Source organism: Megascapheus bottae, chromosome 17 (genome assembly GCF_031878675.1).
Source record: "Megascapheus bottae isolate mThoBot1 chromosome 17, mThoBot2.hap1, whole genome shotgun sequence".
NCBI classification, from domain to species: Eukaryota; Metazoa; Chordata; class Mammalia; order Rodentia; family Geomyidae; genus Megascapheus; species Megascapheus bottae.
Genome location: NC_143525.1, coordinates 4,523,597 through 4,536,941, shown reverse-complemented (window position 1 = coordinate 4,536,941; position 13,345 = coordinate 4,523,597). Strand labels below are relative to the sequence as shown.

The window sequence follows — 13,345 nt, the reverse complement described above, 5'->3', positions numbered from 1 at the left end:
TCGTGTTTAGTGCAGCATTATTCACCATAGCCTAGAGGTAGAAGGAACCTAGGTGCCATTCATGGCTGAAGGGGGTCTAGCCTTCATGTAGTCTATCCATCCATGCAGACAGAGAATATTATTCAGCCTTTCAAAAGGAGGAGACTCTCTCACATGCTACATGAGGACACTGTGCTAAGGAAAAGAAACAAGAGAAAGGCCCATGACTCTTACTGATTAAACTCAGTGTAGAGAATAGAACTCAGCACACAGTACACAGGGTCATTCTATTTTGGAAGGAAAGAACATGAAAGTCAAGTATAATCATTCCCAAACCAGCTAGTTTTGGGGCTCTCTGGGCATAGGAACCCAGCTCCCCATTTTTTTTTTTTGCCTGTCCTGGGGCTTGAACTCAGGATCTAGGCACTGTTCCTGAACCTCTCTGTCCTCAAGGCTAGTGCTCTACCACTTCAGCCACAGTGCCACTTCTGGCTTTTTCTAAGTTGTTTATTGGACCTAAGAATCTCACAGACTTTCCTGTCTGGACTGACTTTGAACCATGATCCTCAGATCTCAGCTTCCAGAGTAGCTAGGATTATAGGTATGAGCCACCAGTACCTGGTTCCAGTTTCCCATTGAAAAGCTCCTTCAGCTGAGCACAATGGCTCACGCCTGTAATCCTAGCTACTCAGGAGGCTGAGCTCTGAGGATGAAGGTTCAAAGCCAGCCCTGGCACTGAAGACCAAGAGATTCTTATCTCGAATTAACCTCTAGAAAACCAGAAGTGGTGCTGTGGCTCAAGAGGTAGGGCGGTAGCCTTGAGCTGAAGTGCTCAGGGACACTGCCCAGGCCCGGAGTCCAAGCCTCATGATGGACAAAAACAAAAATAGCTCCTTCCAGATGCTCCTGAAAGTGGGGTTCATCTGACATTAATTCTTTACATTTACTTCCCCTTTTCACCCGGGTAGGTAGGTGGCTTCTGACTTGGCTGATTCTGATCTGTATAGCAGGTAGTCAGTCTCCCTGATGATGATGGTGATGATGATGATTTTGTGTCAGGCCTGGGGCTTGAACTCAGGGCCTGTGCACTATGGCTTTCATGCTCAAGGTTAGTGCTCTACCACTTTGAGCCACAGCTCCACTACTGGTTTTTGAGTGGTTAAATGGAGATCAGAGTCCCAGGGACTTTCCTGCCCCTGCTGGCTTTGAACCACCATCCTCAGATCTCAGTCTCCTACGCAGCTAGGACTACAGGTGTGAGCCACTGGCCTCTGGCTCCTTCCCATGGTCTTAATCTTCCCTAGCTGATATAACTCCCAGGGCGTGGATCAAGTCCATTGTGCTTCTTTATGAACATCTGTGCTTCTCAGCAGATAACGGGAAGCTTGGGAAAAGGCTCCATCTGTATCGTGTGCTCTCCAGGACCTCTCAGATGAAAGGAATCAATATTCCGTGGTGCTATGCTTTTGACTGACATTTCCTGAGGTTGCCTCTCAGGTAATGGATGAGTTACGAGCGGCCTTCCTCCTGAGACAGAAGCTTTTGAATAATGTACATTTCCTCCGTAGCTGTCGATTTCTTTTACAAAAGCCATTTGTGCAGAGCTCCTCAGAAGCCTGTGGTTTCCCAGAACAGCCAGCTCAAAATATGCCAATGATGACTCTTTGGCAGTGGCATGTTCTTTCCTCTGGCAGTCTTATTTTGTAAGTGTGCTGGGGCTTCCTGTGACATCCCAGCAAGGGCACCCTGGCTCTCCTGCTCGTCCCCCAGCCTCCCCATTGCTCATCTGTGTGTCATATCAATTTCATTTGGTATTGGAGTCCATGTCCTTGCTTTAAACGGATAAAGAGGGGGGCCAGGAGCAGGACCTAGTGGTAGAGTGCTTGCCTAGCATGCACGAAGCCCTGGGTTCGATTCCTCAGTACCACATATACAGAAAAAGCCGGAAGGGGTGCTGTGGTTCAAGTGGTAGAGCACTAGCCTTGAGAAAGCCCATGGATGGTGCCCAGGCCCTGAATTCAAGCCCCAGGACTGCACCTCCCCACAAAAAAGATGAAGATCATGGTGACAGTTATCCTACCATCTGGATTCTGGCATGGACACCTGCTGGGGCGAGGAAGCACTTAGAACAGAGAGTGGATGCCTGAGCACTTCTGTCTTGGCAACCACAGAATAAACAGAGGCACAATGGAAAAAAGGGGAGAAGGAGAAAGGAGCAGCAGGGGCAGCGGGAGCTAGCTCAAGTCAGAGCAAGGACTTGGTTTGTTTATAGGTTGCTAGAGTCATATGGGGGTCTGGTAATTTTCTGTTGGGAGTATGGCTTTGTGTGTGTGTGTGTGTGTGTGTGTGTGTGTGTGTGTGTGTGTGTGAGAGAGAGAGAGAGAGAGAGAGAGAGAGACAGACAGACAGACAGACAGACAGACAGACAGACAGAGAAACAGAGAGAGACAGAGACAGAGAGACAGAAAGACAGACAGAATGAGTCCAGGGACTTGAACTCAGAACTTAGGTGTCATCCCTGAGGTGGTTTTTTTTTTTTTTTTATTTCCCCTCAACAATAACTATCTACCACTTAAGCCACAGCCCTACATCTAGCCTTTGGGTATTCTATTAGAGATAGTCTGACTAACTTTCTGCCAGGGCTTGTTTTGAACCATGATCCTCAGATCTCAGCCTCCTGAGTAGCTAGGATTACAGATGTGCGCCACCAGCAAATGGATTAAAGCCGTGGTTTTTGTCTGGCTCAGAGGCTGGGGACATTCACTTGCTCTTCTCTGTAGCTCAGTTCAACAATCAGGGGAAAGCTTGGGAGGACACACTAGATGTGAAGGGGGTTTCCCAGCCACCCGGCCTTCCAGGCTTCCTTTAGGATAATATAAAGGTTTTGGACAAGTCTATTCTTCCCCTGCCCATGGTGAAGCAAATTCATAGATCTGTTTTAATGTGGGGCTGGGGGATTTTGGACCAAAGTAGTACAGGTTGGGGGAGGCTGGGACCTTTCTCTGCAGAGGGAGCTGCTGAGGAGGAGAAGGGGGCAGGGCGTCGTCTTATGGACAACATGTGCTTAGCATGAACAAGGCCCTGGCTCCCATCCATAAGGAAGGAGGGAAGAAGAGATGGAGGGAGAAAGGGGGGAAGGAAGGAGGAAGGAGGGAAGAAAGGAAGGAAGAAGGAAGAAAGGAAGGCGTGTTTTCTGTCACCACAGAAACTCTGTAGTGCATGTAATGGGTGGGGCATTAGTTCCAGGCAGCGCCTGACCTGCTTCCAGGTATCCATATGATCAGGGAACTCTCTGGAAGGCCCATAAGTTCACTAAGAAACTGGGGCCATCTGACTGGACAGAGGTGAAGGGTCAGAGAGATGGAGAAGAGGGGATTCTGGGTAGCAGAAGGGACTTTTCTGGCTGGGTCATGTGGGAAGGGCCCCGCATGACATCACAGAAGCCAGGGAAGAAGCCTAGTATGATGTCACAGGAGCCTGCTGAGGCACATGGGGGAGGGAATGAGAGCCCGGACATGCTGAACCAGAAGCTATGGGCCACAGCAGCTCCTGCCTCACCCAGGAGGCCTTCAAAACCCGTGTCCCTTGCCAAAAAGAAGCAGGAAAACCAGCTGAGCTGTCCAAATCAGAGGCTCACAGGGTAGTGCCAGTGGGAAGCCATCACCAGAACAAATGCTGTCAGCTGGCAATCCTAATCAATATCATGAGAAATTCCCCAAAGGTTTGGCCTAAAGGGGAATAGAAACAAAGGTATGAAACAGAAAGACAACCATCCAACCCTAACCCTATCTTGCCCAGAGAAAGGCAAGACTCCGAGTTCAAATCTATCTATTATCTATCAATGTATCTAGGTGTACATGGTGCAGACCAGAGGAAATGTGAGCAATACAGTGGGGCAAAAGGCAGAACTATACGGAGTGTGGTGATGGGGAATTCTGGGTCTGTAGGGGAGGAGGGAGAAAGTTGTGCTGACAGCTCACAGTCTTGTGCTAGCATTTTCAGCTGCACCTTCTCAGATGGATGGACATCAATGAATCCACCTACGGGAGTCTATGCAATGGTTCATTCCAGGGTAACTGCCAGCACAAAGCCAACCCCCTCCTGTGATTCTAATTAGCCTAAACAGGTTCCCCAACAAGCAGGGCTTCCTGTGATGCACCTGGATCACCCCTCTTGGGTTCTGAGGCTCCTTTCTGGTCCGGGTAAGGCAGATCCCCACGAGGATCTGTTTTGCATCCATTCTCTGTTGAGAAAGGCTTCCTTCACTAGCCTGAGCTTGTTGCTTATCTCAGCAGCATTGTCTTTTACATTGCCAAGTACTATTCTGCTATGTGGAGGACCACAGTTTGTGTCCCATTTTCCAATCTGGTGTAAACCTGGGTAAGCTATTTCTATTCTGGGGGGAAAGGAGTATATTATGGATAAAGCACATAGGCTAGTTTTAAAATTTTTGTGGACCCTGGAGCATTGAGTGCCCTGAGTTTTCTAGTTATCTAGTCCTGGGATAATTTAGGGTGAAAGAGAAGACTGGTGCATTTCCTGTCTCTCTCTTGGCTTCACATAGGGGCCCCTTGCTTTTCCCCCTTCCCAGAGCTTAACTGCCAAGGGATATTTCAAAGAATGTGGGGAGTCTTAAACTGTCACGCTGCCCAAAAAACATTTACTTTGAGACCATGATTGGAATGGGTGTGAAGTGGTCTGGAAGCAGCAGAGTCAGCTCCAGCTCAGGGGCCGCAAGCACAAGTGGCTGAGGGCTCTGAGGAGGCCCTGGAATGGTAGCAGACTGTTGAGCCCTGGCAGTTCTTGGAGAGAGGTTCCATTACTTTTACCTGTTCTCAACAACCCAGGAAAGTATTGGGCAGACGTTCCCCCCATCAAAGATGTATGAATCAGAGTCTGAGGCTGAGGCTGTCTTCTACCACTTATTGGAGGGCCAAAGAAGAACTGTCCTAACTCCTATTCCTTTGGGAATAGAAACAGGAGTGTGGGTGAAGGCTTGTCCCCCATCCTGACTTCAGTTCAAATCCAGTTGCATATACTGTCTCCTACTGCAAGGTAAGGCATTTTTTGGCCTGAATTCACCTAAGCAAAGTGCCAGAAGTCACAGATCTCCCTGTCTAGTGCTCAGGACTGCTGGAATAAAATTCTGTTCCTGGTTCAGGACTGGAAAAACAGACATCAGATTTTTTTTATCTTCTTGTGTCTTGAGCGCCTCCTGATGTCTGGCTGGATAACAACACCCTCTGACATTTTATAGAGGGCAAAAGTTTAGTGAATATTCAGGGTCCTAGGCTGTCTTCAGGAAACTTCCTCATTAGTGAGGAAAATAAATGCATAACACCAAATGTAACTAGGCACTGTTATATGTATTTTATATTTTATATTTATAAAATATATTTATATATTTATATATATTATATTTATATATTTATAAAAATATATTTTATATTTATAAAATGTATCACTAAACAGTGACACAAAGATGCAAGTTTTTGTGTTCAGGGTTACCAAGAACAACCAAATAGCCCTAATTATGAATTTGTAAGGTGCTATAATCAACATTTATTTATTTTATTTGGAGAACATAAATAGGATTTTTGCTGGTTAAGGGGAGATAAAAGTCTCACAGACTCCTTTTCTCCCCCACACCCTCTCTCTTTCTCTCTCTCACCCAGGTTGGATTCTCAGTTCTCAGCCCGCTGAGTAGCCAGGATTATAGGTGTGAGCCATCAATGCCTGGCTCAACAAATATATTTTTTTGTGGGTCATGGGGCTTGAACTCGGCCTGGGCACTGTTCCTGAGCTCTTCAGCTCAAGGCTACCACCCTATCCCTGGGCCTGGGCACTGTCCTTGAGCCAAACCCATTACCCATTTTCTAGAAGTTAATTGGAGAGAAGTCTCAGGTCCTTTTGTGCCCAGGCTGACTTTGAACCTTGATTCTCAGATCTCAGCCTCCTGAGTAGCTAGAATTACAGGCATGAGCCACCACGCCCGGCTTCAACAAAATATTTATAAACAATTTTCTGTGTGATATATCCAAGTCAAGAAAACAATGTAAAAGGACACTGTTCTTGTCTTAATTAGAGTTGCCATTTCTTATCGGAAAAGACAAAGTAAAGCAGGGTGAGCAAGAGGGGAGCCGAGGACATGGGTGAGAGCCAGGCCAACTAGGAGAGAATCTGTGGTGGTACATCATGGCTAAGTACTTGGCACAGCAATACTGTTGGCCTCGTGGGTAAGAAGTGAAAGAAAATGAAGAGATCAGAATCCCACAGCTCCATTCAAGGGCACATCCCCAGTAATCTGCAGCCCTCCGACAAGGCCCCAATTCACAGCTTCCACACCTCTCCATAATGCTGAGCTGGGGACCCAGCCTTTGAACGACATTTCAGGTGGAAACCGGATTGCACTGCTGAAGGACTTAGGATTATGGCCGACTGAAAGCACTTTGGGAAGGAGTGGCAGCTGAAGGCTGTCTGCCAACAGCGTCCCAGCAGCTGGGGCAAGAAGTCCTGTTCCCAGGAAGGCCCTGGCTGGACTGTCACAGTGTCTGCTTTAGAGGACAGAGGAAAAATGACAGCCACAGGGGACTGGAAGAAACCTCACGGTCCTGTTTGCGGTGCCTTAAATAATTCAAGGAAAGGCTCAAAAGAGGAGTGTGTGTGTGTGTGTGTGTGTGTGTGTGTGTGTGTGTGTGTGTGTGTGGTGCGTTTGTTTTTCCTCAGTATTGCGACTTGAACTCAAGATCTGGATGCTGTTCCTGAACTTTTTTGCTCAAGGCTGACATTCAACCACTGAAGCCATAGCTCCACTTCTGAGTTTTTTGGTGGTTAACTGAAGAGTCCCACAGAGCCAGGAGCGAGTGGTTCACGCCTGTAATCCTAGCTATTCAGGAGGCCAAGAGCTAAGGATCACAGTTCAAAACCAGCCTTAGCAGGAAAGGTCAGTGAGAACCTTATCTCTAATTAACCACCAGAAAACCAGAAGTGGTAGCAAGTGGGACTTTCTCTCCATGGGTAGGGTGGTAGCCTTGAGCTGAAGAGCTCAGGAACAATGCCCAGGCCCAGAGTTCAAGCCCCAAGACACACACAGACACACATAGACACACACACACAGACACACAGACAGACAGACAGACACACACACACACACACATACACGCCACTACCACCACCACCACCACCACTACCATCACCACTACCACCAACAAAACAGAAGTGCTGCTGTGGCTCAAGGAACAGAGCGCTAGCATTGAGTTGAAGAGCCAGGGACAGCACCCAGGCCTAGAGTTCAAGTTGCACAAATGACCCCCCCCTCAAAAAAATAAGTCCCACAAACTTTCATGTTGGGGCTCACAATCCTCAGACCTCAGCCTCCTGGGCAGTTAAGATTACAGGCATGAGCTACAGGCACCGGCTCTGCAGGAGTTTCTGTCACCAAGTCTTGCTATATGAAAAGGAGTTGACACTAAGAGGCCTGGTTCCTGCCAGGATGGTGTAGGTACAGCACCTGCTGGCTCCTTGCAAAGTAGGAGGAAAAGGGGACCCGGGAACCAGCAGGCCACAATTATGAGAGCTCCAGGGAGGCACCTTACAAGGGCATACTCTATTAGGACACAGACACACACAGAGGGAGTGCAGTGTGAACACTCTGGGGAGAAGTCAGCCATCCTTACGCCAGGGAGAGAGCCCTTAACTATGTAGACTGGTTGGTCTAGACTTCGAGCCTTCAGAACGGGAAGGCAACTCACAAACACCCTTTATATCACCCGGCATGCTCTGTTGTTATACACTATATTTTCAACTGGTACCCACCTGATAGGGGGCTTGCAAGGAGAAATGAGATTAAGTGAAATGCTGAAAATTAAGCATCTGATGAGGATTCAGTAAAACTGATGTTATATAAATGCTGGCATTTCGCAAAAATACAAAGTCTATTATGGGAAAACTAAAATTGTGACAGAAGTAGTTGCAGGGAACATGAATCAGAAGAGGTAAGGTAGAGCTGAGTGTGGGTGGCTCCTGCCTACAATCGGCTGAGATCTGGAGGATCTTGGTTTGAAGCCAGCCTGGGTAGAAAAGTCTGGGAGACTCTAGGTCCCAAATGACCAGCTAAAAGCTAGACTGGAGGCATGGCTCAAATAGTTGAGTTCCAACTGAGCAAGCAAGCCAAGAAAAATGTAAGTACTTGAAAATTTAGCTCAGTGGTAGATCATATGCTTAGCATGCTTGATGATTTGGGTTCAATCTAACAATAATAACAATAATGGAAACAGAAAAGAAGGTTTTTTTTAGGACAATGTTAAATTCAGTTTTATACTAGGGGAGCCTCTCTCTCTGTCTCTGTGTCTCTCTCTGTCTCTCTGTCTGTCTCTCTTGTTCTTGCTCTCTCATCCTGAGGTTTGAACTCAGTTTGCACTATCCTTGGGCTTTCTCAAGCCTAGTGCCCTACCACTTGAGCCACAGCACCACTTCTGGCTTTTTCTATGTATGTGGTACTGAGGAATTGAATCCCAATCTTTGTGCATGCTGGGCAAGCATTCTACCACTAGGCCATGCTCTCAGCCTCTCTCTTCTTTTTGTCAGCATCAGGTTGAACTCAGGACCATGGGTTTATTAGTCAGGTGCTGCTGTGCTGCTGAACACACTTCTGTCCCTCCCCCCCCTTTTGTTTACAGACAAGGTCTCACTTTAAGTCTGACACTATCACTTGAGCCATAGTTCCACGTCTGGCTTTTTGGAGGTTGCTTGGAGATGAGTCCCACAGATTTAGCTGCCTGGGCTGTCTTTGGCCCTTGTCTTCAAATCTCAGTCTCCTGAATAGCTAGGATTACAGGTGTTAGCCACCAGGACCCAGCACTACTCTGTTTAGACAACTATTTCCCAAGACTTGAAATTAAAAGTGTTCATTAAAAGAATGAATCACCGAAGAAATTTTAGTACCTTAAAATGGAAAAAAGGGAAAGGAAGAGTTCCTCCAAATCCTAGTTTGAGCAATCACAAGATCCATAAGAAGTCATCTATCACCCAGTGTGATACACACACGCGCACACACGCGCGCGCGCACACACACACACACAGCTGTACCCACTTAGGAGGCTGACGTTCAGGGCTTGTAAAGTCAAGACTAGCTTGAATAATTTAGTAACTTAAAAAATAAAATACGCTTCAAAAGTACAGCAACTATGACTGCATTTGCACATTCAGACAGCATGGAAGACACTGCACTAGTTTTTACTTATTTTGGCCAGTCCTGGGGCTTGAACTCAGAGCCTAAGCACTGTTCTTGAGTTTTCCTCAAGGTTAGAGCTGTACCACTTGAGCCACAGTACCACTTCTGGCCTTTTCCATATTTGTAGTACTGAGGAATTGAACCCAGGTCTTCTTTCATGTTAGGCAAGTACTCTTACCACTTGGCCAAATTCCCTGCCCCATTGCGCTAGTTCTTACAGAGTGGTGAAGGAGCTTTGACCCCTTACAACCTGGCTGGAGTGTACACCTCATTGACCCATGCAAGGTGCACAGTCTTGTTTTCATCACTATGGAAACAGCCTTGGGGGTGGGCCCTGTAAGGGGCATGGCCAGAGTACAAGTTGTGGTGCAGAGGTCTCACTTTGTCCAGGGACAGGGGCTGGGGGGTAGGGCGTGGAGATGCCAAGGGTCTCTGGTCTTGGCCTCTAACTTGCGTCCTGGACCTTGAGGCAGCTCACAGCTGGTCAACTTTTTCCACAGTGGGCGGTGTAATGATGGACGGGCCACTGTCTAATATTCTTCCTGAACATCACAGTCCATTTAGTTCCAGAATGCAGAGGTTTTAGAGAAGGAGGGGAAGGCTGGGGCGAGAAGGTTTTAGGCCTATCACAGGGTTGGTCACTCTGGGACAGTGAGACAAACAGAAGGGAAGTCACATAGGAACATGTGACTGGGTGGGACCCCTGCATGACATCACAGATGGAGAACTGTGAGGCTCGTGGGCCCTCAGCCTGAATTGGCCCCTTGGGCACAGGGTGGGACTCAAGCCCCAGGCTGCTCCCATGCTGACTTGTGTCTTCTTCCTAAGGCCAAGCTCGCCTTACTAGCCAAGTGACTTTTGGAAGCCACCATGGATTATCTCCATGTGATCTGATGCCTTCAGCTCAAAGACAGGCTGCCTCAGCAGAGGTCACGGTTTAGCGGGACTACTCCAGAGTTTCTGGAACAAAAGTCTGAGCTCCACAGAATCGCTGGAAACATTCAAGAAAGGGAACCAGTGTGGGCTATGCTTTGCTGAGGAAAACCAAGATCCAAAGAAGGGCCCAGGTTTAGCATATCAGCTTTTAAACATCATTTGGACAGGACCGTAAAGGAGCCTCAAGATGGGGCCTAGAAGATTCCCCAGATCCAAAGGGTGTGCAGAGTGTATTAACCAATGACTCGCCTTAGGGACACGGGGACCCACACTTTTACTAGTAGTGATACTATTAACTAGAAGTACTTTGGGGGATCGACTGGTCATAATAATAGTACTGTCACTGGAGCTAGCAGTGTAGCCCAGTGGTATAGCTCCTGTTTAGCTTGCTTCAGGCACTAGGTTCTGTCACCACCAGAAAAGAAAAGCTCAGTTTTGCTGCTTGGTAGTGGTGGAGGTGTGTGTGTATGTGTGTATGTGTGTGTGTGCGGGAGGTGCGTCTTGGCCAGCAGAACCTGAACTGCAGCTTCAACCCCAGCATGTAAGAGGAAATGTGGAACAGTTAAATGGTGTTGCTTCTGAGGAGTGGGAGAGTCGGCTGGTGCTGGGACCATGACAGGAGTTCCTCTTATTTTCTTCGGGCTATATCTGTCAGGAAGTTGGTTACAGGGGAGGGCAGGAGAGGCTGATCCAGAGACTTCACTCCCATGAATCTGGAGTTGTCTGTGGCTTTGACTCCTGATTGGGATTGGCAATTCAATAGGTCATTAGGATGGAGAAAATAGACCCCAGATCATCTCCTTGTTGTACAACTGCAAGCAGGACTGTTAGTGGAATATTAGCCCCACCAGCAAGTCACTTGATTGGTAACCCCTTCATCTGACCACACGGCTATATTGCAGTGTAATGGTGTGCCATGTCATAGAGTACAAAAACTGCTTTTGGTTTCCTGTTTTAGGCCAGAACATTCCCCAGGTATATCCACAAATCTGAGCAAGGGTTTAAACTAGAGTGTGTCTAGTTTTTCCTTAGTTGTGGGGGCCTGCCTTCCAGTAGATTCTGTTTTGTTTTTATTTTTGCTGGTTGTAGGGCTTGAACTCTGAGCCTGGCACTGTCCCTGAGCTCTTCAGCTCAAGCCTAGTGCTCTACCACTTGAGCCACAGCACCACTTCCAGTTTTCTGGTGGTTAATTGGAGGTAAGAGTCTCATGGCCTTTTTTGCTTGGGCTAGCTCTGAATCATTATCCTCAGATCTCAGGCTCCTCAGTAGCGAGGCTTACAGGTGTGAGCCACTGGTGCCCAGCAGATTCTATATTCTTGAATTGTGTGATTGACAAGCTGACTTTTCCCCACAGTGACTTCTATGCCAAAAAGGACAAAAAATCCGAGAGATCAGACTGAATTATGAATCTGACACACTGCCCTGACTACAAACAGGTCTAATACACCCTGGCCTGTCTGAAGACAGACTCAATAATCATACTGCCTATTAGGCTGACCTTTCCATCCCTTAGGGTGGAGATAAGAGGCCTGGTCTCTGCTGATAGCCTCAGCTCAGCCACTCTAGGATTCCTAGGTAATCCCAAATGTTTGCTATTCTTACACCAGCCACAGACAGACATTGCTGCTATTCCTTTCTTCTTTGACCTGTCAGAGGCAGCCTGGGGAGTCCCCATTAGCTTGGGCAGCAGACAAGTTTTGCAAGGATCCCAGGTGTCCCATGGATCCTCTTTTTTTTTTTTTTTTTTTTTCCCTAGGGCCCTTCCAGATCTTTCTTGAATCAAGATTGATGTTCCTTGTTCAACATACCAGGAGTGTCATCTTTTTACTTATATGAGTTAGACATTTTATTGTTACTATAAAAGTGACGTACAAAGGGATTATAGTTATGTCAGGACAGTAACACCCCTTCCCTTTCTGAGCTTTACAAATTTCATTCACATAATAGGAAGAAAAAAAGTACTGTCCTAAAGCAGAGATTTGAGATTCCCGCAAGGTGAACAATGATGAGCTAATTTTAAAATTAAACACAGAGACAATAACAAGTGAGAAAGCGGGAGCGGATGACTCATGCCTGTAACCCTAGCTACTCTAGAGGCTGAGGTTTTTTTTTTGTTTTGTTTTTTGGCCAGTCCTGGGGCTTGAACTCAGGGCTTGAGCACTGTCAGGAGTCTACAGCACCACTTGTGGCTTGTTCTGTGTCCACGGCAGCGAGGAATCGAACCCAGGGCCTCATGAACACGAGGCAAGCACTCTAACCTCTAGGCCGTGGCTCTAGCAAAGCCTTGGCTTTGAATACAGAACTTAGGCACCAGTGCCCAGGCCTTGAGGACCGGGACGACGTGGACGGCCACCGCGGACACCCAGTGACCCCCCCACCCACCCAACTGGCCTCCACCCGGCCCCGGCCTGGCCCCGGGGGTCCCCGTGCCCACCGAGCCCCGCCCCCGGCCCCACTCCTCGGCCCCCGGGGTCCCCCGAGCCCCGCCCCGCCCTCTCAGAGGCCCCTTCCCCGGAAATAGGTCCTCCCTCCCCGACTTCCGGGTCCCCGTCCCCGACTTCGGGGTCCCCAGGCCCCCCGCAGCCCCCGGGCAGGTCACTTGCGGGAGCCGAGGAGGCGGAGCGCAGGGTCTGCCCCCCGGGAGCGGCCTGGCCGGCCCGGGGCCGCGGGACTCGGAGCTCTGCTCCCGGTGCTCGCCCCTCCCTCCCCTCCCGGCCACGGCCCGAGGTCCAGGAACGAACCCGCCGCTCCACCCGGAACCTCCCGCGCCGCGGGGCCACCGAGCGGGCAGAACGACGAGGCCTTGAACGATGCGGAGGCTGCGGCTCCCAGTGACCTCGTGGCGCAATGGTAGCGCGTCTGACTCCAGATCAGAAGGTTGCGTGTTCAAGTCACGTCGGGGTCAGGCTCCGGTTTTTGTTTTGTTGTCGTTGCCCCCACTGCAGGAGAGGACGGGGGGGGGGGAAGAACGGCCGGCCCGTCCACAGCGGCCGGCGCTCGGTGCTGCCTGAGCGGAGGAAGCCGCGCCCCGTCCCCCTTGCCTTCCCCGCATCTGGAGCAGACGGCTCGAGAGAGCGGCTCCTCCTGGCGCTCGCGGGAGGCGCCGGCCGCGGCCACCGACGCTCCGGGCCCCGCCCTCCCGCCGGCGCCCGCCCGCCTCTCCGCCTCCTCGCCCCCGTCACCGGGGTCTCCACGGCC

General features: G+C 49.2%; 1 non-coding gene across 1 annotated transcript; it reads left to right on the top strand.

Moving 5' to 3' along the window:
- The first annotated feature begins 12,980 nt into the window (after positions 1-12,980).
- Trnaw-cca (transfer RNA tryptophan (anticodon CCA)) lies at positions 12,981-13,052 on the top strand. Its single transcript has one exon. It is a non-coding gene; the product is annotated as a tRNA-Trp (tRNA).
- The last annotated feature ends 293 nt before the right edge of the window (positions 13,053-13,345 follow it).